General features: G+C 38.5%; 2 long non-coding RNA genes across 2 annotated transcripts in view; one reads left to right on the top strand and one right to left on the bottom strand.

The window, feature by feature from the left end:
• The window catches only part of LOC129533062 (uncharacterized), a 71,163-nt gene extending 68,888 nt beyond the window's left edge, over positions 1–2,275 (bottom strand). The window contains exon 1 of the long non-coding RNA XR_010133513.1: positions 1,330–2,275. This is a non-coding gene — a long non-coding RNA (uncharacterized lncRNA). The remainder of the gene's footprint in view (positions 1–1,329) is intronic.
• LOC109026513 (uncharacterized) overlaps positions 1–18,032 on the top strand; it is a 98,119-nt gene that overhangs the window by 39,766 nt on the left and 40,321 nt on the right. The gene's annotated exons all lie outside the window — the stretch shown is intronic.

Below are 18,032 nucleotides of genomic sequence, written 5' to 3'. Positions count from 1 at the left end.
TAGTTTTTCCTTCCTGTGTCCAGTATAGAGTGCTCCTAATATCTATCACAGACTGGTGCTGTGCCATTAATGGAAGAAGAGCGTGCGTGCGTCCGTCCGTCCGTCCGTCTGTCTGTCTATCGGTCTATTTTCCTATTGCCAAATTCTTTCCTCTTCCTTTTTTCCCCAGTTCTTTGTGAGTTAAAACTTCTGTTTTTGAAACTTCCAGGAGCTTAATTAATAAACATGAAAACGAAGTTGAAGCTGGCACAAAGCCCTTTTTTGCTCAACCACCTGGGCATGCTAGGGTAACTGTAGTTATTTACATTTGGCATCCAACTGACTCAAAGAGCAACACTGCTTTTTTTCCCCCCCTATGAGTACCGAAGCTATTAAATTAAACAGGTTAATGTGGCTACAGCATTTCGCCCCCTACTATCCCCACAGCTATAGTAAATCTGCCACCTGTTTATTTCCATAAAAATTCAATTACAGCACCACCAGTTATTCTTCTTACGTGAGCAATTAACTTTAGGCAGTTTCAGGCCACAAAGAAAGGCCAGGCTGGCCTGCTCCTTTCTTCTTCGCTCCCTTTAGCTGCAGGTCGTTCTTTCGCTAAGTGACTGTGCTCCTTCACACCAGTGAAAAAATGAAAAAGGAAAGAATAGACTAGACTGCTGGGCACTGTCACTCCAATGAAAAAGCAAAAAGCGAAAAACCGCAAACAATCTTCTGCCTGCCTATGCCCAAGCCTTAGAGGCCCGGGGAAGTTAGCAGCAAGCCGGCAGCCAGGGCCACAGGGGCACACCGGTGTTGTTTAATAGCACACCAAAATGAAGAAGAAATTACTTGCAATGTGTTCATTTTCTTTCTTCTTTATATTTGTAAAAAATGTGACCAAGAAGGGAAAGGCTGGTAAAATGCCACAGCGTTCTGGCTAAAGCAACAACGCAATTGTGAAGAGAGAAAACCGCATTCATCCACATGTCCCAGCAAGAGCTATCATCAAAGGCATTGTGAAGCAGTTGAGCAGTTACACCTGCTCTCCTTTAACAGGATTGAGTCTTTAGTACCCGGTTGCAAATGTTGACTTTTACCTTTTCTTTAAATGTCTGCTACTCTTTGTCATATTTCTTCTCCTTCTCTCCAAATTCTACCAATAAAAGTAAAAATTACTGAATCTTACATCTAGTGATTTTCTGCATGACCTAATTGTTGAACAGGGATTAAGGTACTTGCTTTCCATCGATCCCTGTAATGCCACTGACACTGATTTATATTTCTAGTAAATGTATAAACATGGTTTTAAGAGTAGGTTAGACTCTGAAATAATCTTTAAGTAAATCTTACCCCAGGTTCAGGTTAAAACAAATACTTCTTCGTAAGTAGGTTGGTACCAATTCCTATTGAGAGGTGACAGCTTGCTGGCAGCCCTCGCTGGCTCTGGGCGCCTCCTCGGCCTTGGCGCCCACTCTGGCCGCGCTTGAGGAACCCTTCAGCCCACCGCTGCACTGTGGGAGCCCCTTTCTGGGCTGGCAAAGGCCAGATCCGGCTCCCTCAGCTTGCGGGGAGGTGCGGAAGGAGAGTCGCGGCGGAAACCGAGGCTGCGCGCGGCGCTTGCGGGACGGAATGAGTTCCGGGTGGGCGTGGGCTCCGCGCGGACGGGAACCGGGGCTGCGCGCGGCGCTTGCAGGCCAGCACGAGTTCCGGGTGGGCGTGGGCTCGGCGGGCCCCGCACTCGGAGTAGCCGGCCGGCCAGCCCGCAAGCACTGGGCAGTGAGGGGCTTAGCAACTGGGCCAGCAGCTGCTGTGCTCTATTTCTCGCAGGGCCTTAGCTGCTTCCTTGCGGGGCAGGGCTCAGGACCTGCAGCCCGCCATGCTTGAGTCTCCTCCCCGCTCCCCCTCCGTGGGTTCCTGCGCGGCCTGAGCCTCCCCAACGTGCGCTGCCCCCTGCTCCCGGCGCCCGGTCCCAACGACCACCCAAGGGCTGAGGAGTAGGGGAAACGGCGCGGGGCTGGCAGGCAGCTCCACCTGCGGCCGGTGCGAGATCCACTGGGTGAAGCCAGCTGGGCTCTTGAATCTGGTGGGGACTTGGAGAACTTTTATGTCTAGCTAAGGGATTGTGAATGCACCAATCGGCACTCTGTATCTAGCTCAAGGTTTGTAAATGCACCAATCAGCACTCTGTGTCTAGCTCAGGGTTTGTAAATACACCAGTGGACACTCTGTATCTAGCTAATCTAGTGGCGACGTGGATAACTTTTGTGTCTAGCTCAGGGATTGTAAATGCACCAATCAGCACCCTGTCAAAACGGACCAATCAGCTCTCTGTAAAACAGACCAATTGGCTCTCTGCAAAATGGACCAATCAGCAGGATGAATAAAAGCAGGTTGCCCCAGCCAGCAATGGCAACTGGACAGGGTCCCCTTCCACACTGTGGAAACTTTGTTCTTTTGCTCTTTGCAGTAAATCTTGCTACTGCTCACTCTTTGGGTCCACACTGCTTTTATGAGCTGTAATACTCACCATGAAGGTCTGCAGCTTCACTCCTGAAGCCAGCCAGACCACGAACCCACCGGGGAGGAATGAACAACTCCAGAGCTCGCCTTAAGAGCTGTAACGCTCACCGCAAAGGTCTGCAGCTTCACTCCTGAGCCAGCGAACCCATGAACCCACCAGAAGGAAGAAACTCCGAACACATCCGAACATCAGAAGGAACAAACTCAGGACACGCTGCCTTTAAGAACTTTTAACACTCACTGTGAGGGTCCGCAGCTTCATTCTTGAAGTCAGTGAGACCAAGAACCCACCAGTTCCGGACACACTATCGAAGTGTAGTTATCAATAAATTCAGAGAATATGAAAAACATCAAAAGAGAAATAATTAGGGTATAAATAGATGATACAACCCAAGGGCACCTTGAACCCCTATCTAGGACAGGTGTATGGAGGGCTCAGATTACTCATCCAAATTGTCATGTGTCTGAGTTGATTCCTGAGCAACATTAGCTCAGGCAGTGTTGCTGGGCAGGCATGGATGTCAGATGTCGGCCATTCCTAAAATACTCCCAGGGGATTAAGTGAGTATATAAATATCTCCCTCATGTGTTCCTGCATCTGAAGGTGCCCTACACCCGACAGCATTAGTGTGCTGCTAGGATAAAAGAATGTAATAAAATGGACTTTGAAGGCACATGTCACAGGAAAAAATACAGTCTAATTAAATTTAGTCTTCTTTTAAATGGTTACTCGAAAGAGAGACTCTGTTAGAAGTTCAAAAGGCCTATATAAATCCTCCCGAGGCAAGTCCATACCGAAAGCTCACATATGGCAGTTGGAAGAGTAAAGGAAAATTTAGAAAGTTTGTTTCATCTTGGTAGGGCTGATGGGACTTTAATGAAGAGAGACCAGTATCACATGGCCCTGAGATCACATTCTCTGCTGTCAAATGGGTTCAAGTTCACAGTCTTGAAAATTGTCCTTTTCCTATATTCAAATGTTCTCATGAGCCCTTTTCAGTTCAAAGTAGATGTTAAAATGAGTTTTAAGTGTTTATTCTTTATCCTAGATTTTGGGCAGATGCCTAATTTCCATAGCTTCCTTACCTCCTGAAGAGTTTCAGGCTTTTTGCTTCTGCCAAAATGAAGCAAACCTACAGCTTGGTACTTTGAAGTTTGAGTTAAAGCAAAACTAAATGGACCATGTTTATCTGATCAATTAAGGCATTGCCTACATCCTCAGTACTGATGTTTCTCATTTAAGCAGCGTTCTATACAATCCTCAGGAAATTAACAACAGAAATAGAGTTTGGGGAAAGGGGGGTCATTATACAAAGAAATGCAGGAAGAGTGTGGAAGAATTTGACTAGGCTCCAATACAAACTACATAAACTGGTCTCCAGTGTAAACTGAAGAATGTCTTTGTAGAAGTGGGACTGTAGAAAAATATTTTTTAAAGTTCCAAAAATAGAAGTTTGATTTAAAACGCCTATTAGGTAAAGTGATCTACTAGATTTAATAGTCTTTAACATGATTGATGTTTTTAATTAAAAATACCTCATCTTTCTCTCAGGGATTAGCATGTGTACAATTCAGTTTAACTACAGTTCAACAGGGAGAATTCTATAAACAGTACCATGCTAAGCAGAGTATTCAATTTAAAAAAATAAAATGAGCATAAATTAAAATTCTTCTAGGAGTTTACAATTTTTTTTTCTTGAGACCAAACGGAACAACACCAATTGATTAGTATGAGAGTGAATGATAGGTAATTGAACCCTCTGGCTGTTCCCAGTCAACGTTCTGTTCTACTATTCCCAATAATAGCTGGAGATACACTTGTTTGGCTTCCATTCCAGCTAGCTCAGGACCTGTGTACACAGCCCTTTCTATAGAAAGACAGGAAATCCTCTTTTCTCAGAATTCCTACTAGATTCCTTAGTCCTTGTTTTGAGCGAATCACATCGTCCAACTGGCACCAACAGATTAACTTGAAACTTTGTAAAGAAAATGATGTGCTTTTTGATATCTGGCAGATTCTATGGAGATTGCCTTCCAAATTCAAAGATTTGTCTCCGAAATTGTGCCTTGGCAAGAAAACTAATGTACAATCTTCACACATAGGGTGTGTTTCACTTCAATTTTAATACTATAGAGGCAAAAAAACAGCTTTCTCCAAGTTCCAAGTTTTATGTCCATAGTCTCTTCAACTATAAATGGGAAAAAATAGCAAAGATAAAGCTATTAATCTGTCTGACCCATATTCCCCTAAAAAGTTGCTTTTTCTTTCTAATTTGGTTTGCTATATTTCTTTTATGATTTACTTCTATAATTATTTTTATGATTTTTCTGATTTATTTTATGCGTCTGTTTCTTCCACAAAGACATATGATGTCTGTCCAGTTATTTAAATTGTGATAACTTTTAAACTTGATTTATTAAATATATGGTGGAGATAACTATAGAGACTTTTGTGGAAGCCTGTACAAGAAAAAAGTTTTCCTGGAGAAAACTGTTTTAACATGGTACATGTCTTGATAAAGATCTGTGTTGATTTAATGGAAAACTTATTTCCCAATGTATTTATAAGTAAAATTTTGTATCATTAAATGGCAGCCGATGGGGGAAACTTGGGGAAATAAATCACTTTTCCTTAGAAAAAGATTCATTTATATTTTAACCCCTGAGACGGTGTTACTGATGATATTATAGTTAGATCATTATTTACCATTTCAGATTTACACTAAATATCTCGATTTATCTAATGTGGATGAAGGTGTTCTTGGGCCTACTTATATCTTTAAGTAGACTAATGAGATGACAACTTTGAAAAGGGTAAGACAGTGTAAGGAATATTTTTATTCTATTCAAGTTGTTTTTGGTTTCTTTTTTTTAAGAATATTTCAAAACTGCTTTGGCTGTATTGAAGGTGGAAATGAGGATTTTTCTCTTAACAACAGATAATTGGTACAATGTGATCTATTTCATGTTTGGAATGATATGGGTTTTGTACTTAAAGTTGTTGGGTTGACAAGAGCTGTGTGGAAAGGAGAAAATAAAAAGGGACAAAATCAGTGAAGCTAGAGAGATAGAATCATGAAAGGGGCTACTGAGGATATCACCCTGTTTAACCTTTTGTGCATTGCTTATTGCTTCTACATAATTAAACTACGATAAGCTTAGGCAATACGTATTGGGTTTGAACTTTCAAACCACAGTGAGGCTATTTTTTAACCTGACAGTTAATTTTTCATCTCAATAATGACAGAAAAATTATCAAAATTTTGTAGATATTAAGCCTATCATTGGTTGGAACATTTCAACTGCTTCATGTAGAGCAGTTGATTTAAAAATTTGTAATTAATTAAATAACTGAAGGACTTGGACCTTTAGTTATCTGTTTACTGGAGATTTATAAAGATATATAAACCCCTCATCAGCCTCTTTTCTCTCCTCAGAAAGAGTATATTTTATCCCAGGTTTACACAAGTATCTCTGAATCTGAACTCAAATTTTCAAGCATTTCATCTAAATGTTGTGCGTTTTCTCTTTGACAAATTATAAGTATGGGCATCTCCAGTTATGCTGCATGTTAATTGTATTGGTTTTAGGCTACCAAACCTGCTCCAGTATCGACTCGCACTCTATTACTCTATTTATCAACTTAAGACAAGAACACTTTATGACCCTCTTTGGCTTACAGTGGACTCTGTGGGTCAGAATGTTTTGTTGGTTATTTCTCAAGAACGCTATATGAACTCCTGGTTACACATTAACAAGAACCACTAAAAAAGTTAGGTCGGTGGAAATTCTCTCAGGACTAATTGAATAACGTTTTTGAGATTTTTGACTTCGCTTTGTTTTAAATTATATTTAAGACATCGATCTTCTAACCTCATTTTTTTGTTGGTTTTTTTGTGTGTGTTTTTTGAGACGGAGTCTCACTCTGTTGCCAGGCTGGAGTGCAGTGGCACGATCTCCGGTCACTGCAACCTCTGCCCCCCGGGTTCAAGAGATTCTCCTGCTTCAGCCTCCTGAGTAGCTGAGGCTACAGGCATGTGTCACTACGCCCAGCTAATTTTTGTATTTTTAGTAGAGACGGGGTTTCACCATGTTGGCCAGGATGGTCTCGATCTCTTGACCTTAGCCTCAGCCTCCCAAAGTGCTGGGATTACAGGCGTGAGCCACCACATTTGGTCTTCCTCACATTTTTGAGAGAAGACTGACAGACCACCCCTTGTATAAAATTTGGTGTAACTGGCTACATTTCCACAATTTCTTTTTTCTGTTATTGTGTGTTTTTTGGCATTGGTCAACCTCGAGGCAAGATTCAGTGTTAGTTTCACTCCCAACTACTACTATCCTTTTCTTTTCACTCTATAAGTCACTAGTGAGAGGTATAGATTTAACTAAAATGGAGGCTTTATTAAGTTCCCAAATTTTATTCATAAAATTGTGCTTAGACCTTTTTCTCCAAATTATTTCCTCTATTTCTCAAAATATCCCTCATCCTTTTGAGAAGGCAGCTTTTGTGTGAGAAGAAAAAATAATTGTTTTTCCAACTGCAAATAAATTTTATGTATCATATTATGCTAATTTGTAGTTTCACTTGACTTGAATGGACAATTCCTAATGCTCTTCAGCTGCTGTCAGCAGTAATGCCTTAAGGTGAGTCAATCAAGAATTAACATTATTGTATTTGATACTGTTCTCTAAAATAGGTCAATTCATTTGGTTACTTTGGGACACATTATGTAGATAATTAATCCTAGCAGATACTCCAGTAAGCCTCTTGTTTTATATGATTTCATGAATGAGAATTTTCCATGGTTATTGTAAGCAATAGTAAACCTTTCTTGAAAATTTTCAAGCTAAACAAACTAGAAAAAAGCTTCTCAAACTATCTGTGATGAAGGACTGTGTCTTCTTCTTATTATTATTTGCTTAAGTTTCACACAGTCACAGACCAACATTTTTGTAAAATGCATTTTTCATGCGCTTGGATGGCATGACAATATCAAATTGTCATATAAATTTCTTGGTGCTTATTCTCAATTTCTGTACCTATCTTGCTGTGGATTGGTAGCAGTTCGCAGACCACCACCAGTCCACGGGCCACATTTTGAATGGCTTTGATGGAGGTTATTGTCTCTGGTAGAACTTTGGAGAATTGATTAACAGATTGTTCTTATATTTAGCAAAGTTAAAATTTATTTAAGAAAGATTCATTTCTCACTGAAGGAAATCTTTTGTTGAAGTGAAATATTTCTCTATTCAGGGTGGAATTTTGGTTAAGCTTGTGGGTTTTTACAAAAGGGTGGCCACATCATCATTTAGTAATTTAATCTGCCATTTCTTATCCCATAGATAATCCAGTGCCTTGCCAGAGAATATAAACTTGGAATCCTACTTCTGTCAAAAGTTTACATGGAAGACATTATCATATCTTTTAGATGTCTTCTAGGTATTCCAGGTTTTGCTTTAGATTTGATTTGCTCATTTATTTTTGGCTTGGACTGAATCAGATTATTAAATATCTGATTATGTAAATCATAGTGCCTTGGCTTCTGACAGAATCATTTAATTGAGAAAATTATAAATTGTTCCCATGTATTTAGAGACGCTATAAAAATATTAATATCAAGCCCAAATACTACATTTCCTTCAGGAAAACTAGGCCCTGGTTACTTAGATGTGAGCAAACTAGGCATTTTACTTGCTTTCAAAGAACATAGAGTCTAGTAGGGGAGACAGGTATATAGTCACGTAATAAAAAAATGTAAATGTATAATTATGTTAAGTGCTCATCTTAGTCCATTTGGGCTCTTATTGAGACAGCCAAGTAAAAGGAGCTCCTCAGAGAATCTCCAGCTGGTCTGAGCATGGGGAGGAGGGTGGGGCCTCGGGAAGTTCATGCCATTTGCAGCAGGGAAGGAGCCTGGCCCCTCCTGTTCCTGGGTGGTTACTGGGGATTCAATCTGTGAGATGAGGGCCTGTAACAGAAACCCCTGTCTCACTTTGCTGTGTTGTTTTTCCTTTTTCCTTTTTGCCCAGTAAATCCCCCTCCTCACCCTTCAAAGTGTCTGTGAGCCTAATCTTTCCTGGTCATGTGATAGGGGCCCAGATTTTCCTACAGCATTATGACAAAGATATCATACATTGAGTGATTTTTAATAAATAAATAGATATTTATTCCTTATAGTTCTGGAGGCTGGGAAGTCTAAGATCAAAGGTCCAGTGTGGTTGGGTTCTGGTAAGGGCACTCTTCTGCCTCATACGTGGAAGAGGAAAACAAGCTCTCTGGGGTTTCTTTTGTTAAAAGCACTAATCCCATTAATGAGAGATCTGCCCTTGTGACCTAATCACTTCCTGGAGGTCCCACATCTTAATACTATCACATTGGGTTTCAATATGTGAATTTTGAAGGGACACAAACATTCAGAATATAGCAGTACTTATATATACTTACATCAATTATATATTAATATCAACATTATATGTAAATAATTTAGAAACATTATTATAGAAGTATATTTAATTGTTGGAATTATTCAGCCCAAAGGGATGATTCTGTCTTCCATTTTCTGTTTTGTGTTACCAGGTAATGATAGCATCTCACAGTTCAGTTTAAGGAAGCAATACAGAGACATGCAAATCATCCCTAAGACATGAGTACTCCATGTGAGGGTGTTGTGAGGGCCTAAGAAGAAAGACAATCATTTGGGACAACGTTCTGAGAAGGGAGATGGTTGCTGCCCTCATGGATTTAACAGACTTGGTTATGTGGCTAGTTTTCTTTTTCTTCTTCCATACCTGAACTGTGGTGTTACTCAAGAGAATTGTCTGAAGCTTGTGTTGGACAGGACAGGCAATAACTTCAAACTGAATAATGAGGCCCAAGATGGACAGTCCCTCGTTGAGGGTCAGAGCCAGCACCCTTATAGACTGTGACTACTAGGCCAACTCCTAGAGCTAGAGTTCCATATGGACAAGGACAAGCTCTAGCTAGATCAGAGCAATTTCATCACAAAGCAAGTTTTATTTTCAGTCGTCGCTGCAGACCACAAAGGTCAGGCTAAATATTGACAGATCTCTATTGTTGGAAAATTTGGACTTTTGGCTTATTATCAGTACTCAACCTTGATAGGCAGCACCAGATTAACTGCTAAAGATTCTATGCGTCTTTATCTCATTAGCCTTTTACATTTTATCCTGTTTCTTAGCCTCGGCTGGGGGACTGGTACAGTCAGGTCCCACTGGAGCAACAACATAAAAGGTGGGAAGGAAAATGTTTATGTTGACACCAGGGTAGTGAAAGCTATCCAAGCTATGGGGAATTTAATGCCGAGGAAAGGCAAGATCAGGGTGGAGCATCCGGCTGGGGTAGCTGCCTTGCACTGGACCCCTACCAGCCCAGTTTGGGACATGCAAGGGGAACAGCACATAGATAAAGCTTTCTCAAGGTTTATGAAAGAACAGGCGGCAGCACAGCTAACCTCCAGTGCAAATAAAAATCATACATTTAAGGAAACTTTAATTCCTGCCTGGTTAAACCCAAAATATATGCTATAATGGTTGATGATAAAAATTTTAAGGAGAGTAAAAGTAGGTTTGTAAATATTCTCTAGTCAATGACCACAAATCTGTTAGAGAATTTCCCAGAAAAAGCAAAGGGCTTCTTTCAGATTTAATTCCTATGGATTCTGAAATTTATCCTTATAGATTTGTGTTCTTATCGCTTTTACCAAGAAGAGCAGACACTCTCCTCCCATGTTCAGCTGTAAGCCACAGTGATTCTGGTTTTCCCTCCTAAAATACAACCTTTTAACTAGAAGCAATGATTGCAAGACTTATAAAACAGATGTGTTAGAAAATTGTATTTGGTCACAAATTTATAGAGTATATTTGTCACTGGTAACTGAATTTTCTCAGTAACCTTGTGATAATTAACTCATGGGCTATGACCTCATAGTTTTGTCTTTTTTACTCCACCAATATAAAAAGTGTAAATTTTCTTGCTAGTCAGAAAAATACTCAGACCTTAGGTCTGTTTTTCTTTTTTTCTACTGACCATGTAAGAAAATAAATATGATGGTCTGTGGCAGAGATTGTGACTGTCTAACAATATGCAATCTTCTTTTCTCTTTAGTAATAGAATTTAAACTTTATTTAATGAAGCAATTTTCCTAGCTAGGTAGGAATTATTTGTGTTTTCAAAACATTATTAAGGATCAGGGACTATTGTATACTAATATGTCTCTTGACATACAAGAAACTTGCACTGGATTCATTCAACTTTCTAAGTGTTTAACGAGTTAACATTTATTTCAGTGGATTGTGTATATTTATAGGCCTCATAATGACAGATAAAAGGCACTGATTTGCCCTGAGTTCTGAATGAAATCCGTGGAGCTGAACTAAGCTTAAAATATATGTGTGTGTGTATATGTGTATGAGTATATATATAGAGAGAGAGAGAGAGAGAGAGAGAGAGACAGAGAATATTGGACTTTAATATTTTTACTACTTTACAAGGAGATAGTATTTTTATTTGGTATTTTAATTTCTGTGTGGTAAAATGATAATGGAAGAATGTTCATTATGTTCAGATTTGAGAAAAATGTTCCATCCTAGTATTTGGAATATGATGGCCTCTTGTGTGCCTGAGGCATCTGTGATTTTTGGCCTGCTGGATATCCATTCACTAATAAAAGTACTCCTGTTTTGCTTTATTAAGCCATCTTTTTCCAATTCTCATGTGATAGGGAGGAGTTGACTCTACCTTGTAACTCCAGGGCTGAGAGGATACCCAGCCTATAGGGTCACAGGGATTATTGTTTCTGGGATAGGCTTGTGATATAAGCCTCCAGGTCTTCCCTCTGATGGGATTAGTAAGGTAGAAGGAGGTACAAATCACAACAACGTTGATTCTCTTTTTAATGGCATGGGAAAGCCTGCCTGAGAATTAAGCCAACACAAAGGGTAGCAGAACGAAGAATGGAACACAACCAACTCCTGATATCATACTTTGAAGCACATGTCTGAAGCTGCTGCCACATCTGGATTTTTTAATTTATGTGAAACAATAAATTCCTTTCTTTGCATAAACCTAGTTTGGGATGGTGTTCTGTTACTTATAACGAAAGAGTCTGACTAACATGTGCTGCTCACTCTATACCCCTCTCTTGTGAATCATGTAGCTGGGCATAAATGGAGAGTCAAAGTAGAATAGGGAGAGAACATATTCTAGTATTAAATGTGTTTTAATGGTGGATGTCTGTTCTGACCTATTTCAGAGACTTAGTGGGCAAAAACTTAATTTTCTACTTCACTGGGCTTAGGAGACTACAAAAAGAGATTTTCTCCTAAGAGACACCAGTCCCCTGGCTGAACCTTAAATTACCTATCACGGGATATAGATTAAAATAGAATAAGAAATGAGCGGGCACAAGGGAGAGAAGAAAACGTCAGGCTGCCTTCAGGCCATGCTTCCCTCTGCCAATACCATTCTTAGCCCTTCCAAGGAAGCAAGAGGTACCAGTTTTGATTAGTCAGTGTGCAGAGCAGCTAACAAGGCCACACTGACTTGTGGGTGGAGTTACTGTTCAATAAAACTGTACACATCCATGCAGGCTTCTTATCTCTCTTTCACTTCTTGGATCCATGCAGCTGGATGGGTCAAGTGAGTGAAGGGTTTTCTTGGGACATGGTACTTTCTTCTGCTCTGCTTCTCTTTCTTTGTCCTTCTCCTCCTCATTCTTTCTCAGGCATGCATTAATGTGCTGTTCTCAAGACTTCAGATTCATGGAATTAGGTGTCTCTTTTTGGAGCATTTAGACTGTGCACTTTAGCTCAGACTTTACAAGAGTTCTGAACATAAGAGTCAGGAACTTGCACAGCATTGAATACTGAGGTACTTCGTATCACATTTTGCTGTTGTTATTTATGTGAATAAGAAATAGTGTGTTTATACAATAAGAATGAGGTAAATAAACATTTTTTTCTTTTTACATTATCTTCCAGGAAGCTACAATCCAAATATATGGTTTAACGTTTATATATGTCAATAATTCTTTGGCTTCATAATCTGTATTCACAAGATTGTACTCAAGGGATCACCGGGCTATGTTTTCATCTGGAGGCTTGTCTGGGGAAAAAATCCGTTACTGTGCTCATTTAGGTTATTGGTAGAATTTATTTTCATGTAGCTGTATGATTAAGGGCCCTGGCTTTCTGTCAACTGTCAGTTGGAGGCTGCTGTCAACTCCTGGAAGCTGTCTGTAATTCTCTGCTACATGGTCCTCTCCCTTGGTATCTCCAATATTGCTGTTTGCTTCTTCAAGGGCAGCAGATCAGTCTTTCATACCAATCTGCTAAAAAATAATTTTATATGACATAATGTGATCATGAAAGTGACATCTCACTAACTTTATAATAAAACCTAACTAAGGAATAGATATTATTCTATTATTATATTTGCTATATTCAAGTAGCTAGAAGCAAGTCACAGGTTCTTCCCACACTCAAGGGGAGGAGATTTTGCAGAGTGTAGCACTAAATGATGGAGATCATGGGGATCATCTTAGAATTCTGACTACCATAATCAATATTTGGCAAAGTGTGTCTCATTGAAGATTACTTTCATAGGTTTGTTAGTAAATCTGTCTTCATCAAGAATCTATTTTTGTTTTTTGTTTTGTTTTTTTTTTTTTGAGACAGAGTTTCACTCTTGTTGCCCAGGCTGGAGTGCAATGGTGTGATCTTGGCTCACTGCAACCTCTGCCTCCTGGGTTCAAGCAGTTCTCCTGCCTCATTGTCAGGAATTACAGGCATCCACCACCATGCCAGGCTAATTTTTTTTTGTATTTTTAGCAGAGAGAGGGTTTCACCATGTTGGACAGGCTGGTCTTGAACTTCTGACCTCAGGTGATCTACCCAGATTGGACTCCCAAAGTGCTGGGATTATGAGCATGAGCCACCACACCCAGCCAAGAATTTTTTTCAAGCAACAGAATGCAAGTGACAAGAGACCAATTCAAACCATCTTAAATGAACAAGTTATTTTACTTACTCATAGAACTGACCATTTCAATGGATCATTTTGGGCTCTAGGCAATAATACAATTGGGGTTGAGAAAGATTCTGCCTTAATACAGTAATTAAAAGAGAGCATGCCAGGAATGGGAGATTATGAACATTGGACGGAAGTTGGAAAAAGATCTGACAGAGAATGTAGCCATAACACAGGATGTGCTAGGGCTGGGACCAAGGGCAATTCAGTCTCCATGACTCACATTAAATCTGAAAAAAAATGTCATATGCAAAATTAGAAAGGAGGAAAACATAGGCTTCCATCCTGCTCTCTGTCATATTTGCTTATATGAACACAGCATTGCCTCTCAGATATTTCTGCATTGGTAAATATTATTACTTTTTCTGCTATAATAATGGTACTGATCTCATCCTTGTCTAAAATGCACCTGCAAATTTTCCATTTATTTTTTCATGTTTCAGTTCAGCAACTCTATGAGGTATTCTCTAACCCCTACCTCTCGTTCAGGTGGAGATGGGTCCCACACCTCATATTCCTATAATTTGGCAGGCACTGTTATCAAACTCAGCCATCCCCTACTTCAACCCCTTTCTTTCTTAATACCTCTATGCAGTCATGGCCACAAGACAGGGTTCTCACCAATGAGACATAAACCAAATTTTGATATGGGGAAAACGTTGGTTGTCTTGAAGCAGAAATCTTCCATTTTCTCATCCATTCTCCCACCATTGAACACAGACATAATGGCTAGGGCTGCTCGAGTAGCCTTGTGAGCATAATGGAAATTACAAGTTAATCATAAATATCTGGTCTCTGTTATCATTAATATGATGAACGAATCTAGCAACTGACTTCCACTATACTAACGATATGTAAAACAAAACAGAACAAAAACTAACCTTAACCATTATAGTAGAATTTTTATTATGTGAGGCCTAATAAGATTCTAAATGAAATGCAGTCTTATATATTTCTAGATGATAGCACTGACTGTGACAGGGGCAGTTATTTATTTAATTTTCTGCTTAACCAATGGCAGCATGAATGAACTCCTTCATATTGCAAAGTTTGGCCGGGTGCAATGGCTCACACCTGTAATCCCAGCACTTTGGGAGGCCAAGGTGAGGAGTTCAAGACTAGCCTGACCAATATGGTGAAACCTTCTCTCTGCTAAAAATACAAAAATTAGCCAGGCATGGTGGCGGGTGCCAGTAGTCCCAGCTACTCAGGAGACTGAGACAGGAGAATTGCTGGCACCTGCGGGGCGGAGGGTGCAGTGAGCCGAGATCGCACCACTGCACTCCAGCCTGGGAGACAGAGCAAGACTCCATCTCAAAACAAACAAACAACAACAAACAAAACATAAACAAAACTTGTCTTATTATTTGTATCTTATTCATCTTAGCATCCTTATTCTTAGAAGAGTACCTAGAACATAGAAAGCGTTTAGTAAATATTTGTTGAATTGACTAATACATAAATACAAGATTTTGTCTTTCCAAGTTTTAACAGCTTACTTAGAAAGAGTAATGTGTCTTTGCTAATCAGAATGAAAGACTTCTAGTGGTATGATTAGTCTATTTCCTCAGTTATTGCCTTTTCTTATTCAGCATGTTATCAACAGCTTAAAAATACAAAAAAGACAGATGAAAATCTATGGGTGCTGCAAAAACTGCTGCTGTAGCTAAATTACTTGATGATAAAAGCAGTATTTAAAATGAAATACTAAAAAATATGGGAGGATTTCTCATTCTAAATGTGATAAAATCAATAGGAATAAATAAATCTAGCACTTAGATGTAAAAAATGAAACTCAAATCTATAAATGGGATCAGAAACTGAAACTAACAAATTCAAATCTGTTTGTTGAACATTGGACACTTACAGGTTAAAATCAGATGAGTAAGCATCCACAGAATGAAGAATATTTGAGTTAGGGAAGGTGATTCTTGTAGATGTGGAAGGGATTAGGAGAAAGAGTATAACATGTGACCTATTTGAAGCTCTTTCTTATAGGAGATAGGTTAGATTTATTTGATGTAGTTTCAAAGGAACTGAGAGAATTTTGGAGCAAAGTGTAGAAGCTTCAGGTTGAGAAATTGGAGCTCAACCTGAGAAAGATGTTAGCAATATAAAATTTTCAAGCTAGATTTGTCTGACTTGTGAGGCCCAAAGTTGTGAATTGTCACATAACTACCTGGAAAGGATAATGACAGACAGTTTCCTGCTTTGGTTAGGAGCTTGACCAACTTGCCTGTTAAGATGTTCTAATTTGATAGATTTAAGTTAAACTAATTTGATAGAGTCTTTTCTTTTGTTCTGCAGGATGGTATTTCTGGGTATTTTATGAAACAAAGTGACAAGGTAGTGGTAGTTATGGGATGAGTATGTGATAACTATACTATTTGTTTAGCTTTGTTTTTATAACAAAGTAGTTCTCTATGCTGTTTTTTCCTATCCCAGATGAAAGTGTGTCTGATATTGCCTATTGGTATGGGATGAGGGAGGCTCTATTATACTTCGCTGCTTCAAGTATCAGGTAGGCAGCTAATTATACAGAAACATAAGCTTGCTCACATCTGAGAATACTAAACCAGAGGTTGCAGTATGCACATTTGCATTAACATAGCATGCTTTAAATGTGGCTAATACTGTTCCTAGACTTCCTTGAATTTTAATGCTTTTAAAGGTATAATCACGGTGAACAAAAGGGTTTACCACAAACTTTCCAGACTATGTTGTGTTTCATTTTCTACTTAATGGATTGGCTTTTGCAATCCCTGAAAGCTGTTTTGATTTCCAGGGATAAATTTGAACTATGCAAAATGGAGATGAGTTATTGACTTGATAACTCATATATTAATATTCCTGCCTAAACCTTTAAAGGGAGTCCCATATGAATGACACCTAAGCTTCCAGGGATTTACCATGGGATAATTTCTCTTTCCCAACTTTGTCTCTTCTCTCTTTATCTAAATTTTCTTTTCTTTTTTTTTTTTCAGGGCTTTTCGCTCTTCTCTAGTCCCATCTCCCTCTTTCCAAAATAATTTTCCCCAGTTTTGCAAATTATTAAGTCACATATTTGTTCTTGTGTCTTGTATATTATAGAGTAGTAATTTTAGTATGTTTTCTTCACTGCTATATCTCCAAAGCCTAGAATATTTCCCAACACATAGATAAGAATTAATAAAAATTGGTTAAATGAATGAATAGATGAATGAATGAATTCATGCTCCAGAATAAGCCATGGATTAAAAATGCTTCCAGCTCTGACAGATTTTGGCACCTATCTGGGGAGAGGAGTGATCTTATCTGGGGAGAGGGAAGGGACATCCAGGTGATCCAACTGGAGAAGACCACTTCTTCCCCACAGGGGCATTAAAAAAATCTAATATTGTACACTGTGGGTTTGTTTTCTCTGTAAGATAATCCTATTTCTCTGTTAATTTTATTCTCATTATCAAGAAATGTTGATTCTTTACTTGATGCAGATTATATTACAAATCCTCTTCAATACATTTGAAAACAAAGGGATCCACACCTGATTCTGTTGCTGATGTTTTCCTGAAGTGCTACTATAGAGGCTAAGCTTATCAAATGCATTTTAAAACTATATATATTCAGGCTTCCATCTTCTTTTTCATTTATCAGCTAAGCCCAGTCCCTTAAACATAGTGGTCAATAAACATAATCAAATTATTTAACAAAGTAGATCCCTATCCTAGCCACATAAAATACATTAGTCAACAATTTAGATAAAGAGCGCTGCCCCCATGGAGCTTATATTAAACCAAAAAATTAAAAGAAAGAAAATCAGTAAGCCAGTCACAAAAAAATAAGAACAAATATACTATCTTAGAAGGTGATATATTCATTAACAAATATACAGCAGGAAAAAGGGTTTTGGAGGGATGGGTTGAAATTCTGCTACTCCAGCTTTATTGAAGTATATTGGACAAATAAAAATGGTATATTTAAGAAGTACAATGTGATGTCTTGATATATGCATACATTGTAAAGTGATTAAGTAGGCAATGAATTAAAACATTTTAATTGATGCCACCATGCTCTGATCTCATACAATCTAGAATTACTTTAAAAATAGAAAGATATATTAGTAACAGGCACATATTATTTACTGTTTATTTTTATGTGAAATTTTATTTGTATAATTTTACTTGGCAGTCCTTTAGTTTGGATGTGAATGAATTGCTATAAACTGAAAGGTAATGATAGAGGGCTATATAACCAACTGAGAAAAATATAATCAGGGAAAAGGTTATTAGATGTCTTATTCAATAATATTTAGTTGTAAAAGGATAGAAAAATCATGCCAACAAATCTGGAGGAGTTTAACAAATTGTCATTGCAAATACTGTTCAAGATAAACCAATAATAACAATGAATTAAAGATGGTAAAACTACAAAATAAAAGTCAATATGAAAAAGAGTCGTAACATATAGCATGCAAATTATAGTCTTAGAAAATAGCAATGAAGAA

The sequence above is a fragment of the Gorilla gorilla genome, chromosome 3, assembly GCF_029281585.2.
Source record: "Gorilla gorilla gorilla isolate KB3781 chromosome 3, NHGRI_mGorGor1-v2.1_pri, whole genome shotgun sequence".
NCBI lineage: Eukaryota > Metazoa > Chordata > Mammalia > Primates > Hominidae > Gorilla > Gorilla gorilla.
Note: the sequence above shows the minus strand (reverse complement) of the source record. Positions and strands in the feature narration are given on the sequence as shown.